This window comes from Musa acuminata, chromosome BXJ2-6 (assembly GCF_036884655.1).
Source record: "Musa acuminata AAA Group cultivar baxijiao chromosome BXJ2-6, Cavendish_Baxijiao_AAA, whole genome shotgun sequence".
Taxonomy (NCBI): domain Eukaryota; kingdom Viridiplantae; phylum Streptophyta; class Magnoliopsida; order Zingiberales; family Musaceae; genus Musa; species Musa acuminata.
Window position 1 is genome coordinate 22866744 of NC_088343.1, and position 5757 is coordinate 22872500.

Below are 5757 nucleotides of genomic sequence, written 5' to 3' on the forward strand. Positions count from 1 at the left end.
TACCCGCGGGCTCAGCGGCCGCAGGCGCCTCTACCCGCGGGCTGCCAGCCCCGCCGGCCGCAAGCCTGCTGCAAGCAGACCGCCGGCCGGCTGCTGCAGGCACAGCGCTTGCGCATGCGCCGGCGCTGTGTTGCCTGGCTGCGGCTGCGGCTGCCGCTGCAGGTGGCTGCAGGCATGCAGATCGAGGGCAGCAACTGTTGCTGCCCTTCCTCGCTTTTGCGTCAACGATTTTGACGTCAAAATTCTTCCTAAACACAACACACGTAGTTCAAAACCAAACATTCGCACGAACAACCTGGCTCTGATACCACTGTTAGGAAATCATGGGGGGGCGACATCATATGCGCAGCGGAAGAACAAGAAAACAAAAATCCCCGATTCCCAAAAAGATGTTCATCGTCGTGCGAAGATTGGTGCGCAAAATCCGCAAAAACACAAAACTGCGTATAGAGATTGTGTTACCTAGGGAGATCGTATATCCCTGTTTCCTTGCAGATCCTTAGGAGAGGGTGAAGGAGGTCAAGCGTCCTCCTCTCTAGCGGTGATCCACACAGCAGGGTTGCGACGACGCTCCTCAAAACTCCAGGCCTACTCTGAGGTGGAGAGGGAGAGGAGAATAGGAAGGGCAAGCAAAGACTCTAGCCTATGAGGCTGTGAATTCCTCCTATTTATAGAGATCCCGTGTCAAAACCCTAATGGGTCCTTTCCCTAGTGGGTATTGGATCTGCATCCAATAAGACAAGGGCTCCGTCGGATATCTCATATCCGAACCTCTACTCATCGCAATGCCTACCATATGTGTGTGACCCTCTAGGCCCAATATCGAGCTGGCCGTGAGTCATACCTGTCAGAACTCCTTCTAACTCAGTGAATTATTATCTCTGTAATAATTCACTCGACTCATCGACTACGGAAGTACTAGGCCACTACGCCGTAGTCCCCAGACGATACAGGGGAATCCAATCCATTGGACCTGTCTGTCCTCAGTTACCATGTACCTATAGTCCCTCATCCATCTAATATCCCAGAGACCGTATATCGAGCATGGTGCTGTCAGACCCATACGGTTTCTACTCGAGTCTCGCTCTAATCGGATTCTCCCGGAGAACTCTTTCTCTCTCAACCCGAATGACCCTGGCCAGGGATTTGTCTGAGCAAGAACACATGGGATATTCCTCTCATGATACCGAGAGTGGATGATCCTCTATCGACACTCAATAGCCCTCGTAAGGTCGACTACCACTCCCAATGACCAGCTGTACTAGATCTGGGAACAGCCAAACCTATAAGTCTGGTATCAAAGAGTGGAGCACTCATACAGGACATCCTTGGTGTCTCAAGTCTAAGAACCAGATACACCACTAGGACTACGGAATCGTTGTCTGACAATAAGGCATCATCAACCATCCAGCATTCCGTAAGCGGATCAATCAGTGAACTCATTCTCCAATGAGCACCTGTACTGTATCCCTAGTGTCCCTACACGAGCAGCTATGAGACCAGCTGCATCCATCATATGGACGGGTATACAGCACACCAGTCTATCCGGTTATCACGATGTCCCTCTCGAGTAACCTATGACCGGGATTATTTAGGATATGTGTTTAAAGGTGAATCGATCTCATTATCGTGATCTCATCACGATCCGATTCCCAATGCACAAATCTAAGGACATCACAATATATATGCATTTATGCAATAGTTATAAAGTGATATACGCCAAAATATAATAAGCAAAAAGATTCTGTATCAAGTCACACGTGCCATCACTCACGTGATTGGCTTGCTGGGCACTTATGACTAGCATGTCTAACATAAATAAACCATTATGCAATGTTCCTTTCGTGATGATCTTATCATCTAATAATATCGAACAACCATTGTTCTCAAAAATAAATTTATATCCACTAACTGTTAAACATGAAATGGAGATAATGTTTTTGATAATAGAAGGAACAAAATAACATGCATCTAATGCAATAAAAGCTCCACTAGGCAGATGTAGGGCGACCTCGCCAACAGCTAAAACAGCAACTTTTGCTCCATTACCCATCTTGAGGTCCATCTCGCCTCTCTCTAGTCTCCTAGGCCTTGCCAGAACCTGCAACGAATTGCATATATGATAAGCACTACCGGTATCCAATACCCATGTGTTATCATAAGAGTCTGACAAATGGAGACTGATCATGAATGTACCTGAAGCTTCATCAAGCTTTTGTTTCGCCCTTTCTGCAAGGTACTCTTTGCAGTTTCTCTTCCAGTGCCCATCTTTACCACAGTGGAAGCACTGGCCTTTGTCCTTTGTTGGGTCTTTCTTAGCAACCTTTGCTTTACCTTGTTTGCCCTTGCCCTTTCCCTTCTTAAGGGACCTTTCTGCTTTCCTTTTCTTTCTGGTCTCACCAGTGTAGAGAACTGGCTTCTCTTTCTTAATAGTACTCTCTGCCTCCCTCAACATATTGAGGAGCTCTGGGAGAGTCACCTCAAGCTTGTTCATATTAAAGTTCATTATGAACTGTGAAAAGGAATCTGGTAGGGACTGAAGCACAATGTCCACACACAAGTTATCCTCTAGGACCATTCCTAGACCTGTGAGTTTCTCTATCCACTCAATCATCTTTAGGACATGGTTCTGAACCGGTGTCCCCTCAGTCATCCTAGCGCGGAAAAGGCTCTTGGATATCTCATATCGTTGAGTCCTTCCCTGTTCCTCAAACAATTTACGGACATGTAGGAGAATGGATCTGGCATCCATCTTTTCATGTTGTCTCTGTAACTCTGGAGTCATAGAGCCCAACATATAGCACTGAGCAAGAGTGGAGTCATCAATGTACTTCACGTAGCGAGCGATCTCATCCTCGCTTGCCCCTTCTTCGGGCGTAGGCATCACTGTATCAAGGACGTACACGATTTTCTCCGCTGTGAGAACAATTCTCAAGTTACGGAGCCAATCCGTATAATTTGGACCAGTGAGGCGGTTGACATCAAGTATGCCACGTAAGGGATTTGAAAGCGACATTTTCTGAAAATAAAGATGTAGCAAAAATGAATAACATGCAGATTTTGCAAGAAATAAACTATCAAGATATGGACTTCTATCTTAATATGCTCCCACTATTTTACTAACGAGTCACGCGACACCCTCAGCACGTGAAACGGAAGTCTCCGGCAGACTTCTAGTGGGGATCAGGATCCAATCAGCGTCTTAGTGTAACCTCGAGGGACTCGACCAATCACACTAAGCCTAAAAGGTAGACAACTCTTGCCGATCACAACTCCTTGTGATTCCCGTCCTGTTCGGCCTCCGAATCACCATGGCCTCGAGGGACTCGACCAACCATGATGCTCGGTTAAGTCAACACCTTCGTTACAAGATGAGTCTGATTTGATGATATACCCTCGAGGGACTCGACCAAGCATATCATGCCCTCAGGTCACCGGTGACATCTCTATGTCGTAAGCAAGATAGCGAATCGCGATATAGGTGAGTCTCGAGGGACTCGACCAACTCAACCTACACCGGGATTCGGTTCCTACTCATAACGATGGAAGGCCACGTGGGTCAATCTAATTGCCTCACGTTTACCGACTTAATATTATCGAGAGATGTTTCTATAATTTGGTCTCCTAATATGACATGTCACACATATACATATTTAATATATATCTACATCGCATGCAAATATATATACTTATCTAGTATGTGTATAATCTATTACACCAGATGATCATGGACCACAACCTAATGTGATTAGGCCCGAGCCAGTAGGCCTAATCACTCACATCAAGATCTATGTGTGCAACGGTGCATCTCCATGCCCTGTGATCGTCCATCTCGTCCTCGTCGGTTCCGTCGACATCTTGATGCATCTTGATGCATCACGATCGTCCGTCTCGTGGGTCCCGCTATGGCTTCCACGCTCCCGCTGCGCCTCCTCATGTGATTACAACTTAATCATAGGCACGCAGGCCCGACAATAAACGAGAAATATAATGGAGGTTCGCAGACCTCAATAATAATAATCACAAGTACACACATCACACGGTCAATGATCATCCGTCCACACATCATACATCACATGTATAAATAATCATCATCATGTAGGACTACTAGATAATAATAAAAATAATAATCAACTAAACCTTTTAATTAATTAATATTTTCTGAAATCAGGGACATGTAGGGAATTTCTCAATTCCTAAGGGTATTTTCATAATTTGGACAAAAGATAGAAACTGGAATTTCTTAAATTCCGAGGGGCAAAACTATCTTTTTCCCATAAAACCCTAATTCCCTCTTACTGCTGCTGCTGCTGCCGCCGCCACCCTGCTGGCGGCGGCCTGTGCGGCGAGGGGCGGGGCGCTGCCCTCGCCTGCGGGCGGCACGCCCGCTGGCGGCGATGCCGCTGCGGGTGGGCTCCCCCTTCGGGGCGCCGCTGCCTCCGCAGGCGTTGCTGTCCCGCCGGGCGGCCGCCCCTGTGGGGGGGTTTCGCCCGCGGGAGCAGCGGCGGCAGGCGTCGCGCGTCGCTGCCCTGCGGCGGCAGGCGCCGCTTTCTTTCGGCGGCAGGCGCCGCTGCCCTGCGGCGCCTCTGCTCGTGGGTTGCCAGCCCCGCCAGCAGCAAGCCTACTGCAAGCAGACCGCCGGCCGGCTGCTGCAGGCACAGCGCTTGCGCAAGCGCTGGCGCTGTGCTGCCTGGCTGCGGCTGCGGCTGGCTGCAGGCATGCAGATCGAGGGTAGCAACTGTTGCTGCCCTTCCTTGCTTTTGCGTCAACGATTTTGACGTCAATATTCTTCCTAAACACAACACACGCAGTTCAAAAACCAATCATTCGCACGAACAACCTGGCTCTGATACCACTGTTGGGAAATCATGGGGGGCGACATCATATGCGCTGCGGAAGAACAAGAAAACAAAAATCCCCGATTCCCAAAAAGATGTTCGTCGTCGTGCGAAGATTGGTGCGCAAAATCCGCAAAACACAAAACTGCGTATAGAGATTGTGTTACCTAGGGAGATCGTATATCCCTGTTTCCTTGCAGATCCTCAGGAGAGGGTGAAGGAGGTCAAGCGTCCTCCTCTCTAGCGGTGATCCACACAGCAGGGTTGCGACGACGCTCCTCAAAACTCCAGGCCTACTCTGAGGTGGAGAGGGAGAGGAGAATAGGAAGGGCAAGCAAAGACTCTAGCCTATGAGGCTGTGAATCCCTCCTATTTATAGAGATCCCGTGTCAAAACCCTAATGGGTCCTTTCCCTAGTGGGTATTGGATCTGCATCCAATAAGACAAGGGCTCCGTCGGATATCTCATATCCGAACCTCTACTCATCGCAATGCCTACCATATGTGTGTGACCCTCTAGGCCCAATATCGAGCTGGCCGTGAGTCATACCTGTCAGAACTCCTTCTAACTAAGTGAATTATTATCTCTGTAATAATTCACTCGACTCATCGACTACGGAAGTACTAGGCCACTACGCCGTAGTCCCCAGACGATACAGGGGAATCCAATCCATTGGACCTGTCTGTCCTCAGTTACCATGTACCTATAGTCCCTCATCCATCTAATATCCCAGAGACCGTATATCGAGCATGGTGCTGTCAGACCCATACGGTTTCTACTCGAGTCTCGCTCTAATCGGATTCTCCCGGAGAACTCTTTCTCTCTCAACCCGAATGACCCTGGCCAGGGATTTGTCTGAGCAAGAACACATGAGATATTCCTCTCATGATACCGAGAGTGGATGATCCTCTATCGACAC